Here is a 14,823-nt window from a genome sequence, read left to right as displayed (position 1 = left end):
GAAGATTTGAATGATCTCACCAACAATAAGTCTGGATGCCTGTGAGTCTAGCTTTGATAAAGAGGCCCCAGGATTATGGAAACCTTCATGGCCTCGGGCTGTGACTGTCCTTCCTGCACCACCATGACCAGCTTGCTGACTCTTTACGTGTGTCACCCCATGATTGCAAATTTTTTACCCCAGCTCCAGGTGTCACATCAACATTTCAGGCCCCGGCCGGGTGGCTCAGTTGGTTAGAGTGTCATCCTGATACGCCAGGGTTGCAGTTTTGATCCCCAGTCAGTGCACATAGGGGAGTAAACCAATGAATGCATGAATGGGTGGAACAACAAATTGATTCTCTCTCTCTTTCCCCTTCCTCTCTCGGTAAAATAAAATAAAATATAAAATAAAATAATTTAAGCAGAGCAGAAGGGACATAAAAGTATAAAGTGTGTTTCTACTTTATCTCAACCTCTTCATTTTACAGATAGGGAAAGTGAGACACAAAAATAGAAAGTCAGATATTATAGTGAACTTGTAGGGTTTCCGATTGTCCAGCATCCATACCCCATCCTTCTGGTAACAACTCCTTAATTGTCTTTTATCATGTTCCTTCTTATGTGTGTCAAAACTCATACGAGATGATGAGTTCTAGGATGCGAAAGAGGATTTTTCGCACCTGTATGTAGACTTTGCCCACAAATTAAACAAAAATAAACACAAGTGCTAATTAACTCCTTAATTTTTCTTTGAAGAAGCAGCTCTCTCAAACAACGTGACTGTAGTGAGGCAGGTGGCAGCCCAGGCCCAGGGAGAGAGCTTTCCTCCCAGAAACAGCCGTGTTCCATCTCCCTGACCCGAGCAGCTGGTCCAGAGACGGGCACCAGCCCCAAGCTCACACAACCTGATGAGTTCAAGGTTTGCAGGTGCTAACAGGAACTAGAATACTGACCTGGGCTGCTGGTGGTCAGTCGGCAAAGGGCTGGGCTGAGAGGGAAGCCCGCACAGAGGGAAAACTGGGGAGATTTGAAGAGCGATTTGTGAAGCTATTGATGAGCCACCTGGATGCAGCCATTTCTGAACTACATTTTTTATCTCAATGACCCTTTCTATTTTTATTGATTTTTATTTAATTTATTTAATTCTGTTTTATTTAAAATTATTAAAAATAATAGAAAAACTCAACTCCAATGGTTCTGAGCCATAAAGGGGATTGTTTTTAACTCTTTTAACTCTAAGTCTAGACATAGGGAAACTTCACTCAAGTGTGTGTTTATCGGCCCTTGCCAGTTGGCTCAGCGGTAGAGCATAGGCCTGGCTTGTGGAAGTCCTGGGTTTGATTACTGGTTAGGGCACACAGGAGACACGATCATCTGCTTCTCCACCTCTCTCCCTTCCTTCTCCTCCTATAACCATGGTAGAATAAGCAAGTTGGCCCAGGGTGCTGAGGATGACTCCATGGCCTCCCCTCACGCCCTAAAATAGCTCAGTTGCCAAGCAGTGGAGCGGTGGCCCCAGATGGGCAGAACATTAGCCCCAGACTGGGGTTGCCAGGTGGTTCTGCATCAGGGCGCATACAGGAGTCTGTCTCTCCACCTCCCTGCCTCTCACTTGATTAAAAAAAAGCAAGAATATTATGTTTATCCAGTGGAAGGATCATGTTATCAAGAGCCTAGTTTTGGGGTCTTTTTTTTTTCACCTCTCCTGTACTTCATTCTAAGTCAGTCCTCCTCATAGTTATGAGATAGCTGTTAGTGACAATTCTCCCCTCCTGGTTCAGTAAAATGAAAGATCTCAAGCAGGATTTTTGAGATTCAGCTTCATTGGGCCCTTTCCCTGTCAATCATCATGATGAGGAAGAAATGGAACGTGCTGATTGGCTTTTGCTCTGGTGCTTGTGGGAATGGGAGAAATCTGGTTACTGGGAAATATACAAATCAAATAGGGAAGAGTTAGATACTTAAATGGAAATCTGGGTTATGTCCTAAAGGATGAATGGAGTAAATACTGGGAAGAACAACCAGTTACTCCTGGACCTCTGAGTTACATGCAGCTGAAACTTTTGCTGTGTCCTAGGCCAGTTTAACTTAATTTTCTATCCTTGCAACCAAAGGTTACTTATTATTGGGAATGGAAACAGATCATCTTTCAACCACACCTCCTGGCAACCCACATTTACTTTCCTTCTTTAGTTTTCTCCATGACACTTTTTGCATCCCAATGTACGAGAATATTATTTCTTTTCTATTTTGTCTTGCTCTGCTCGTTAGAGAATAAGCTCCTCTGCCACTAACAGTGGTTGATAATATGTGCTCAGCAAATATTTGTTGAATGAATGAGTGAGTAAATGTATGAATAAATATCATCTTCCTATGTCCGAACAGAAATGGTCCTCAAAGATCTGCTGGCCCAGTCTCTACGGAGAGCGGTGAAATCCCAGGCTCCCGACCCCCAGTGCAATGTGGGATCTCTTCCTTCATCCTGCCATAGTATAATAGAAATTTCTAATCATCCACCAGCCAGCTTCTGCCTCTGTCAGTAGTACCACTTGTTTTCTTCAGTTCATCTACTCTTTTCAAGCCCCTGAGCGTTTACATTTCTTGATAGAATCTTGCCTATGTATTTGAATTCCAGTTATTTTCATGTGCAACTGAATGAGGAAGATATCAATGACCCTGGACTGTATTACTTTACCTACTAAGGAACTTGGACTTTATCTTGACTCTGTTTCTACATCCTCTGTCTCCATCCCCATCTTCACCAGGTCTTTTGGAGGTCTGTCTTCAAAATTCCCAAAACTTACAATGTGGACCTAGCACACCTTCTTCTTATTCCAGAGTAGAGCTTGCACCAATGGTTTCTTGGGCTGACTGGTTGCAAGAGGCTCACGTGGGCAGTGGAAAAGTCTAGATCTTAGACAGTCAATGAAGACATCTATCTCCAGAGCCCTTGAATGTCCAGATGGACTGTGTTGGAGACCGAGGCGACACTGTGCCTCTCAGGCACAGATGGGACCCAGGTGTGGTCTGTTCAGCTGGACTCCATCCTAAAACCTCTAATGAATTCTCCAGCTGGGGTTGGTCACACCCCTCGCACTCTCCTTCACCCCAGCAAGACTGTTGATGATCTCAACAGCGGGGATGATATAAGTACTTGGTGCTCCTTCTGAAAATGTTTGTGAAATCCTGACTATCTGAGGAGTCCTGAACTGTTTCGTACCATGAAGAGCATCGTGGGACAGGGTATTTAATTCAAACAAGTAGCTCTCCAAACCGTAGTTCTCTGTGACTTTAACCACCAACTACTTATTCAAAACTTTGATGACAGGAAATTTGAAGGAACATAGGTATGTGTTAAAAGTACATTAAAAAAATGTATTCATATTTTGAAATTGAAAACTCACTGTGCTACTTACTTATTACTGAAAGGAGTGGTTCTTAAATGTGGTCCCCAGATCAGCAGCAGCATCGCCATGGAACTTAGTAAAATGAAAATTTGGGTCCCCACCCCAGACCTACTGAATCAGAGACTCTGGGAAGGGACTCGGCATTCTGTTTTAACAAGGTCTCCATGTGATTCTGAGACACACCACAGGCTTACACTGGCTTACACCATCCAATCTGCATTTCCTTATATGTAAAATGGGAGTTAGAATACCTGGCCTCTTAAAGTCATTGTACGGATTAAACTGAGTAGATTTATGCATGGAAAGCATTTGGCACAGTGTCTGGCACGCGAAATGCTTTCAATATATGACAGCTACAATTAATGTTATTATTATTATTGGATTTATTTTCTGGGTGGCCAAGGAATCAGTCTGTGTCTCTGCATGTCTACCTGTGAAATAATTGTAAAAAGGGAAGATATTTTAACATTAATCATTATAACAATAGCTAATTTATTGAGCTCTGTGCCAGGCACTTGGCTAATCACTTCAGGAACATTGCATTCGATCCTTATTTTTTAAAAATGCTAAGTGAATGGTGCTATTATTTTCCACCTTTTACAGGTGAGAAAACAGCTTAAGTAACTTGTTCAGAATAATACATGTAGTGAGTGGAAGAGCCAGGAAAAGAATTCAGAGACTGAGCCTCCAAAACCCAGTTGACTAAGCACATCACCAAACTGCTACTCCAAAGTGGTTCAAAAGTGACAAGGGGGCGGGGGCTGTTTTCATACCTATAGTGTTATTTCAGAAATGAGACATTCACTACAACATATGCATAATAACACCATAGCTATTGATTAATTATAGAAGAAAGCTTTCTCGATCAAGTTTTTGCTTAAAATTAGTTTTGGTTTTTAAGACACCAGGGGCAGGGGGTATGCATTCGGGGGGACTCTAGAATCTCTGTAGACACAATAAATTAAAATCAATAAAATAAAATAAAAATAGACACTAGGGGCAAAGGAAACCCTGGAGCTGTCCTCCATGAAGTCCTTGAGGAATCTTAATTTCTGACAAGGCACACTGGCCATGCAGCCATGAGAGGGGAGGATTTGCTGATGACGGACTAAAGACATGTCAGCATCTGTCACCAGTTACTCCTCCCGGGTTGCAGTTTGGGGCACTGATTACCTGAGCCCAAAGAACACACTCAAGTGTTCATTAGAAAAGAGAGTCAACTAGGAAAAAAAAGATCACTTCCTTTACCTGCTGAAGGTAAATCTTCAGGCAAGGATTAGGAAGAGGAAATGTGGAAGTGTGACCTGTAATTAGCATTAAGTATGTGTTAGCAGTTGTACTTATTAATATGGGTTTGGCATCCAATGATGAATGCCAAATTTATATCATTTTTCAATGCAGCAAAATATTCTGGTACATAAGATACCAATGACATCCTATGAAACAATTTTTAAGTGGGAAAATAAATATGTATACCAAAAGGGTTTCAGAATGGGCTGCTGAATTTGTAAAATGAGTATGTTTAAACACCCGTCAAAATGATATTCCTGGGTAAAATATATGTTCATTCAGTGCAGTGTTCGCTTTGACCTGGAGAACTTTTAAGGGGACAAATTGCAAGGAACAAAACCCTGCAGGGTTTTTTTATTTCTTATTTGAGTGAAGCTAATATGTTTGTCCCTTTGAGAGTTTCTGCCTAAATCTTCAAAGCTGGACCTCAGAGATATTACAAGACGTTGGGTTCAATGTAAAACTTCCCGGTGTCCCCAAAATGACAGGATCCACAACAGCACCACTGAGCAAACACTAGTTTTGGCTTCTGCCTTTTATTTTATTTTTATTTTTTCTGTCTTTTTAGCTCCACCCCAGCTAGCTCTTGAAAGGCCTTCTGTTCTGTCAGCCATAATGACATCTGCTGGCGGAGACAGGAAGTCATAAATCTGTAGGTCCCCTCTCAACCAAACCTTGTTAATGTTGCCATTTATCACAGGGGCTGGGGTGCCATCTCTGGAGGGCTGGACGCAGAGTCCATTTTCTCCCATATCCCTCTCCCCAGAGAGCAACCATTTTAAAAACAGCCACTTTTTCATCTCGCGTTCGCAAACCTGAAAGTCAGGCAGATGCAAGCCCCGTCGTCACCGTGCAGCTCTTGGAAAGAAGCCACGATTCCAGGCAACAATAGACTCGACTTGATCTTTCGGGACTGAAGCAGGCAGTTCAGACCAAGCTCCGTCCTCCCTCCCTCGTTGTAAATCGGCCCCTCTCTGCTTCTGGAAGAGAACCGAAGGCTTCCTTCCTCCAAGCCCCTCTGCCTCTGTGTGCTTCTTTAAGGGCAAACTGGCCACCAGGGGAGTGGAAAGAGGGTTATTTAAACTCAGAGTTACTCTTGTTCTGAACTTATGCAGGGTAGTGTTTGGGTTGGATGGCTTAGGTGCTATGTCCTAAGCCTTGAATCCAGACTTGTGCCTAGGCAAGGTCGAGTCTAGCTTTTGCTACTTGGAGTGTGCTCCCTGGGTGCAAAGCAGCAGCAGCAGCTGTTGGAGCTTGTTAGAAAGGCAGTGTCTCGGGGAGGACTCTGGACTTCCTTGATCAGAATCCCCGTCTGGGGCAAGATCCTCAGACGACTCCCTATGGTAACGTTCACGAGGCCGTGCTCACCCCCAGCCCGGTTCCCAGCCTCGGCCTGCTGACAGTCGGGGCTGGGCCATCCTGTTTGCAGGGGCCCTTCCCATGCACTGGATGTTTGGCAGTGGCCCTGGTCCCTACCCGCTAGGTGCCAGTGGCACACCTTGAGCTGTGACAGTCAAAACCGTCTCCTGCCACATTGTCAAGTGTCCCTTGGGAGGAAATACACCCCTGTTGGAACCCAAGCCACACAAGTGTGGTCTGTGGACAGGCAACATCAGTGTCCTCTAGAAGGTTGTTAGAAATACACAGTCTCGGTCCCCACCCCAGATCAACTAAACCGGGATCTCTCTGGACGGGACCCAGGAATCTGTATTAACTTGTTGGTGAGAACATGCAGGCTAAAGGTGAAGCATTCCAAAGCTGCGGGTGTGAACAGGGAAAAGCAAAGCTGTACCCAGGCAGTGTGCTCGGAGAGCCGCTGGGGCTGCAGCATGACTGACACGGAGTGATGCATGCTGGCCGGGAACAGGAACCGCAGGCGGAGAGGTCGGCCTGAATCTGGGCTTCCCCATTGGCCATCTCCGTAACGTTGGGCAACTTGCCTAACCTCTCTGTGCCTCAGTTTTCTAATATGTAAAATGGGCACACACGATAAAGCACTTGACCTTACCTTATTGGTTTAAAGTTAATGAGTTCATACTTTAAAAGTGTTTGGCATCAAGTACTTCATAAATGCTAGCTGCTGTTGTCGTTGTCACTATAACTTCCCTGTCTTCCCCTAGATTTCTAAGTTCCTTGAGAGCCAGGCAGATGCTTTGTCCCTGCTGCTCCTTCCCAGCACCCAGCCCGATGCCCAGCACGGAACAGGTGCTTCAGGAACGTTGGTGGGGAAAGAGGGTTTGTCCGTGGAGAGGTGAGGGTGCTGGTGGGAAATTGCCAACACCAGGGGCTTGGACCTGTGCTCTGCTGGCTTCATGACGCCTGCACGGGGCTCCAGGTGTCCCTCATCAGCTTCTGTGGGTCAGCGCCCTTGCACATAGAGGACTGAGCCGATTGATGTCAGTTTTATCCCACAGTATGGATTAGATTGGAACTCAGCATAGCTGAAAGCACTTTGTTAACCATAGTCAATCAACAAATGCTTATCAAATCATGAAAAAGCTAAACGTGGGGGGGAGTGCTTTCTATGTGTCAGGTGTTGTACTATTTTACATTAGTTCATACAATCATCTCTCTGCCCCCCATGGAACTAGTGATGTCATTATCCCCATATCACAGAAAGGTTGAACAACTTGCCCAAGGTCATAGTCTTAGTAAACAATGAAAGTACTAGCTGATTCCAAACTTACACTAACCTTTCTTCGCCGGTGCCTGCCTGGTCCACACACCGTGCAGCTGTGACCCAAGTTTTCTGGGACAATCGTAACTTCACATATTCTGCACCCGCCTTATGCTTGCAGACACAGTCATCAGTGTCATATCACATGTCTTTCATTTTGCTAAAAGCTCAAACTCTGATAATAATGATAACTCTGCTCTGTGTCCCTACCAGAGATGTAATGGGGAAGAGGAGAGAACCCCCTAAACACAAGTGAGCACACTTGTGGAGAGAGAGACGGACAAAATCAGTGAATAAAGAAAGACTTGCAAGCAAGTGCTAAATTTATGATTACCAACAAAGACAGCAGCTAAAAGAGGCATGGCGTGGAGCTTCCGAACACACGGGTTCATTCAGTAGGTGGTTATTGGAGGTCTGCGGCGTGCCTGTCACTAGGGTAACAAGTGGACACACCGCAGTGAGCACGTCTTAGTCTTTACCCTTGTGAAGCTCACAGTTTGTGGGATTTCAATCTAGCAGACTTTGCCTGGGGCCCTGCCCACTCTTTACACCCCAATTTAACTGTCAGCACCTGGTTCTTGGCCTGCAGGGAGTGGCCCCCATCCCATGACTGGCAGGAGATGGTGCATAAATACCTCAGCTCTCTCACCACTAAAGAAATATCTCGGAAGTACATCACCTTCACTGACTCCCAGCATTCCCCACTGTCATAGCCTGCTTGATAACACACTGGTATTGGCAGCCTCCCCTTCCCTTAGTCACTTTCTTCTTTATTGGAGTCATCTAGGGACATCTCCCAAATGGACTACTCACTCTCAAATCTTTATCTTGGGGACCCAAAAGCAAAACACACAAAAGAGGATTTGCAACAGTCTCAGACTGTTCAGCCATTTTCAGCCTGTGGGTTCCTTAGTCACATTGGCCTTCCCAGCAACAGTTAAGGAGAAAAGACAAGTTGTATTGATGGGTGAGAACAGCATCCCGGACAAGTCACTTTGACATAATCCTAGCAAGCAGGGGTAGAATCTCATGAAATTTTCAGGACAATAGGACGCTTAATGCCTAATCATAATAGATAAGACATGCTCCGGATAAGACAGAAAGGTGTTCTCAGAGCGAATTATATCATTCTCTATTTGCTTCTGAAAGTTGAGGGGCACCTGTGGGCACACAGATCTAATGAGTCCAGGACAGCGAGTTGATGCACAGTCAAGGTGGCATAAAATATACCAGAGACCAGAACTTAAAGGCTGTTCGTCACATGGTTCCCAGGCTGTTCCGGTCCTTACATTCACTTAATGTCTTCCTGTGGTTAATGAAGTTGAGCAATGGATTACTGGGCCAGCAACTTGGTCTGGATTCTTCAGCAGCAGCAAAACACTGGCAGCAACGGCAAGTAATCAACTCCAAGGGGGAAATGTGATGTATGTTAAATCGAACAGCTCCCACATCCCCAGCCTGCCCACTCAGCAATTGTCCCATTTAAAAAATATATATTGCTTAATTGCTGTTGCAAAATTCTACACCTAGGCAAATCAAAATAGTTTTTAAAAAAGAGCCCAACAACTCCTGGAGCAGTTATTTTTAGAAGCAAACTTGCCCACGTCCAAACATCCCCAGACTTGACTGTCATTCACCTTAACGGTTTTCAGAGAGCAAATGCCCACCAAGACATTCTCTTCTGTGTTGGTTGAGCAAACCCGCTCAAATAGACAATGTATTTTCAGGATGTAAATATCAACAGCAGAAAGAATGAAATGTAAACTCAGTATTATGACTGATGACGTCACCTGTAATCTAGCCCCAACCTTCGTTCCTGTGACTTTCTGCTCCCCTCTCCCTGGCTGGCTGGCTCCTTACACACGGGCCCTGACAGCTGTATCCTCTATGTTCCAGAAGCACAGAAGTCTTTCAGTTTCAGGCCTGGGCTCCTGGTTGGCTGCTTCATGCCTTCCAGATCTCAGTTTAAATGTTACCTTCTCAGAAAAGCTTTTGATGACCTCCACCCAAAATCAGCCCTGTCTCCGCCCTACTCTGTATCCCAACACCCTCCTTATTTTCTTTCTATCAATCTCCAGGATCCATCTGGGATTTCCTCTTATCTGCTTCTTCCCACCAACATGATGCTCTATCAGATATCTTGAAAGGGGAGGAAATAACCAGATTGCTACCTTCAAGTTTTCACAAAAGAGTTACTGGGAAGAGGGATATCCTGAACGAGTTAAATGGCATTAGAGGAATGGAATGAATTATATCTTCAAGGACAAAAGTGCCTGGTACACTGGCTCTCAAACTTGGCCACATATTGGAATCATCTGGGGACTTGAAAAAATATTGGTAGCTAGTTCCCGCCCCCACAGACTGCTGTAATGAGTCTGGGTAAGACTGGACATTGGGATTATTTTTAAATTATTTTTTATTTCTTTATTCATTTTAGAGAGGAGAGAGGAGGGAGGGAGGGAGGGAGAGAGAGAGAGAGAGAGAGAGAGAGAGAGAGAGAGAGAGAAAGAGAAGGGGTGGGGAGGAGCAGGAAGCATCAGCTCCCATATGTGCCTTGACCAGGCAAGCCCAGGATTTCGAACCGGCAACCTCAGCGTTCCAGGTCGAAACCTTTATCCACTGTGCCACCACAGGTCAGGTCTGGGCATTGGGATTTTTAAGTCACCCTGGTTGATTATGCTATGTAGCTAAGTTCGAGAACACTGCTTTTTAAAATTAAAGCCTTATGTCCGTAAAGAAAAGTACACAAATCATAGGCATGCTGCTGAATTCATTTTCACAGACAGAACACACAGCACGCAGTTAAGGACAATACCAGGCCAGGCCCCCAGTAGCCTCAGACACACCTTCTAAGGTAACCAGCGCCTTATTATCCAAGCATAGGTTCTTTCTGTCTGCTTGTACACTGGTATATATGGAATCATACTCTACAATGAGTCTTTTTGTTTTGAGAAGATATGGACGACTGAAGACTGAATCACATGGGATCCACCCAGGACGCCTTCCTGAAAGAGGCAGTGTTTAAGGGAGGATTTGAAGGAGGAAATAGACAAGAGAGAGGAAAGAAGAAAAGGGAGAGATGGGAAGATTGCATCAATGGGAAAGGGGCACACAGGTTGAAATGCTATTTACCCATATCTAATGAAGCCTATGGCAGACCTGAGATATTTTTAAAGTACACTCTTTCTTGCCAGTATGCTCAGCTTGGTATTCAGTCACTCCACAAACTTTCATTGAGAACCAACGCAGTAAGTCCTCACTTAACATTGGTGATAGGTTTTAGAAGCTGCAACTTCAAGCAAACTGTTGTATAATGGAACTAATTTTCTTATAGGCTAATAGATAGAATCAAGAGTTTGGTTCCTATGGCATATTTCTGGTTACAAAAACATCATCAAACTTCTAAATAAAGACTAAAACATTTTTAAAAGATTAATAAAAGACAAGTAAGATTGTTTTCCAATCCGGCGATTCTCGTTCTGGGTGGTAGAGGCTTCTTCCAGCAGCTCAGGGTTCTGGGAGGAGCCCACCCTGGACAAGCTGCCTTCCATTGCAGGGCGCACTCACACCCACCCACCGATACTCAGGCCCTTCGCCTCCCATGCACACCCTGGGGTGTGGGAGGCGACCGGAGGACCCAGAGATCACCCACACAGACATGGGGAGAACATGCAGACTCCACGCCCACCATGGCCCTGGCCACAATCCATTTTTTCCCCATTTACGTCATAACGAAACAACATTGAACAAAAGGCCAAACAAACAGCATTATTCCAGAGTCTGCTGTACTTCACAGAGTTGGGGCTCCAGAGGTAAATAAAAGTTACATTTTAATTAGGAGAGACATAATAAAATGGCAAAGACATGAAAAAGATACAGGTGATTGTAACTGTCATGAAGGCTGGGAGGGACAATGGAGCAGACAGCCTAGGCAGAAGGAGAGGACATTTGAGTGCAGAGTGAGGAGGAAAAACATCTGGGGGAGGAGTATTTCTGGAGGAAAAAGAAAATGCAAAACCCTGCACCCTCTGTTATATAGGAGGCATTCCGGTAACTGAGACATGCCCCTCTGCTCAGGAATCTCACAGGTGGCCCCAGTGCCAGCAGTAAGGGCAGTGGCTAGCACAAAGTAGACACTTGGCCAATATTTTAATTGCACTGAGTTAGAGACCAATGGTAAGATAGGCAAACTTAGCAAAAAAAAAAATTCAGTCTGATAGGTGTGTGCTTTAATGGGGCAGTCAGAGGCTTCTCAAGCATACTGCGCAAATACAGCAGCGGCCCGGGCTCCTCGCACGCAAGAACTACTGCCTTGATTCACGTGTTACAAATTCAGCTTCTGCATGAGGAAAGCTCCTGTGCCTCGCCTGGCATCTTAGCAGAATCACCTGGGAACTTTTAAAATTTCAGATTTTCTGGCTCCACCCTGGGATCTAATTTAGTAATTCTGGGGTGGGGCCTGTGCCTCTTTATTTAAAAAAAAAAAAAAAAAGAAATCCCCAGGTGATTCTGATGCTGAGCCAGTGTGGGAATAAGTGTTCTGCAAGATCCAGTTGAGTCATTCCCATCCATTCATGCCTTTACACATCCCAGAGTGTGAGTGTTGGATCCACAGGATGCGGAGTGCCCTGAAGACCCACGCACGCACAGCCTTATTCCGAGCCACCGACTCCTGGAAGAAGTTTTGAAAAGTGCTAGAGTCCGTGGTTGAGCAACAGATTTAGCCAATTCTAGCCAGGCCTGTCTGTATCACCGTTCTCACATTTCACCATCTCCACATCCCACCTGAAACGTTATTTATTCTCTATCATCCCTTAGCTATATTTATTTTTAAAACCTTTAAATTATATCAGACCTTAGACTGCTGTCATAAGTGGATAGCAGTATCTTTTGCTAAGATAGAGGTAACTTTAAAGTGAATTCAATAAAAACAAACCATTTTTAAAGTCTAGGCAGGTCCTCTTGTTCCTTCCTCAACTTCTAAGCCTGAGATCTGTGGCCTTCTTGGTTGGAAAATAAAAGTTAGTAATTCAATTTTAAGCATAACAGACACACTAGCACCAAACTGAGACTTTCTCAGATTGAAAGGGAATAACCTTTTCACTAAGTCGTTCAGTGTTTTTCAGTGTCATATCTACACCACTGAACAACATCTGGGTGCCATTGTGTTATGCTTCCCACTGGTGTAGCCAAAACCTTCGTTGTTGATCACCAAGCTACGTATCCTACACTTGTAGCAGTAGGAAAATAATGCAAATTAATGAAAGAACACTCCAGAGGTGTGGGTCCAAGAATGTGCTCGTAGCCAGCTGAAAGATGGGTTTAGGAGAGATATAAGTCCCCCACCCCATTATATAACCAGCTATTGAGAAAGCAGAGAGATTAAAGGTAAAAATTTGGAGGATAATCTTGGAGGGAGGCTAGGAGAAATTCTCTAGCCTGGAGTCAGTTATTCCCGTCGATTCCTGCCCTGATTCTGTCCAAGACTGGGTCCAGCTCCCAAAACCCTTCTTTCCCTGTTCTCAGTCCTTCAGATATCAATTTAACAGAAGCTTTTTGAAGGCAAGGATCCCATCTGACATATTTCAGCATCTCCTGTGCTTGAGGCAATGCCTGGCACTTAACTAACATGGAAGATGTTTGTTAAATGGTTGAATGTAATATAAACACCAGATCAACAGGCCTGGGGCTCCTCAAGCATGGGGAGGGTTCACCGTGACCTGACTGCAGTCTGTCTTCTTTGGGTTCAGGCTAAGTCTGTATTTCCCTATCCTGTAACTGTGGTTTCTTGAGGGCAGGACTGTGGGGTTTTATTCACTAAGCTGTAGCCCCTAGCACAGTGCCCTGTAAAGGTATATTGGATAATTAGAATTAATGAGGGTTAATACCCTTTGCCAACACTGTCAACTATGAAGTCAGGTTTTTGTCTGCCTCAGTTGCTTAAGGACTGGGCTGAGATTGGGTGGAGTTGGTCTTGGGTGGAGGCTGCGTGGGTGATGGAGGGTAGGTGAGTTAACAACGTACCCCATACATGAGAATGAGAAGTGGGTACTTGCTTCCCATATAGGGAGGCCCAAAATGATCAAACAGCACTTTGCAAACAGTGACAATAACACGTGGCTGACTAGTAGGATGGGAAAGTTATCTTTCCTATATTCTCTAAGAATGGTCAAGAAAAATATTTGTGGAACTAGTCACGCTTGGTATTCCCCTTGAGTGAGGGCGAAGGTGGCAGGTGGGTGGTTTGTAGGTGGGAGGGGTTGCAGATCACCCTGGTCAGGCCTCAGTTCCAGCGGGTACATGGTGGGGTGGGTAGTGAGGAGCAGCTACAGGTGAAACCCCATAACAGTGACCACAGTGACAATGTCACCCTTTGAACTCCTAAATTATATTAATATTTAAGCCTGAGTTGACTTTACAGTTACGGTGTTGGGTGTGTCTGATTCTAAAAGAACAAAGGCTTTTTTAGCAGAAGTTCTCAAACTGGAGTGAGCAGAAGATTCACCTGTGAGGGCGGGGACTGCTTGTTCAGAACTCAGATTCCTAAGTCCGCATCCAGGAGTTTCCGATTTAGAAGGCAGAGCAATAGTGCTCATCTAGGGGCAGTTTCGCACCAAAGGGGACGCTGGGCAATACATGGAGACAACCTTGGTCTACATGCTGGGGTGAAAGGGTCTGGCACCTAGTGGGAAGAGGCCTGCTGAACATCGCACCCTGCACCGAACAGCCCCCAGCAAAAAATTATGGCCCAAAATGTCAATAGTGCCAGAGTTAGAACATTCTTTGCTAGGGTAAAGCCTAGGAATGAGCATCTTAACAAGTGCCTCTGGGAATTTTAAGGCAGGAAGCGGAAAGCCTGACTTAGGCTGCCTTTTTACTTGAAGGGCATCTCTATTTGAGCCCCCTTTTTGTTTAATACCTCCATATTTAGGACTTAGTTTTGACTTAACTCCCCAGGAAGCCCTGCCTGGAAATCATTCTCCCTTCCTCCAAGTCCAGGTTAATTACCTCTCCTAATTACACCTCCTGTCCCAGCACGCATCGCATCGCATCGCTTGCCCCTTTAATTGTTAGATTCTCCCATTGGAACGAGAGTTTCTTGAGGGCAGGGTCTAGGAGGTCCAGACATGTCCCCAGCACCTTGAAAGTGCCTGGCTCAGAGCAGGGCTCAATAACCACATGTTGGCTCAAGTCTCTCTCGACTTGAAGGACATCTGCATTGAGTCTGTAGCTTCAGACCCTGTCATAGAACCTGATTTCAACATCTTCATGGAGCTGATCCTCAGAAAGGATCAATTATCTGGTTTATTTGTTTGCTTTTCATTCATTCAACAAATACCTTATTGGGCACTTACTCTATGTCTTGATCTTTGCCGTCATTGGGAATATGACAGTAAACAGAAAGGAAAAAATGGAGAAAAGACATGGGGTGTGTGTGTGTGAGAAAGAGAGAGAGAGGGAGAAACAT

The 14,823-nt window shown here is 44.8% G+C and overlaps 1 non-coding gene across 1 annotated transcript; it reads right to left on the bottom strand.

Annotated features, from left to right (window-relative positions):
- Positions 1-587: 587 nt before the first annotated feature.
- On the bottom strand, positions 588-710 carry LOC136407418 (small nucleolar RNA SNORA40). Its single transcript, XR_010751952.1, has one exon. It is a non-coding gene; the product is annotated as a small nucleolar RNA SNORA40 (small nucleolar RNA).
- Positions 711-14,823: the final 14,113 nt, after the last annotated feature.

This window comes from Saccopteryx leptura, chromosome 5 (assembly GCF_036850995.1).
Source record: "Saccopteryx leptura isolate mSacLep1 chromosome 5, mSacLep1_pri_phased_curated, whole genome shotgun sequence".
NCBI classification, from domain to species: domain Eukaryota; kingdom Metazoa; phylum Chordata; class Mammalia; order Chiroptera; family Emballonuridae; genus Saccopteryx; species Saccopteryx leptura.
This window is presented reverse-complemented; position numbering and strand designations above follow the sequence as displayed.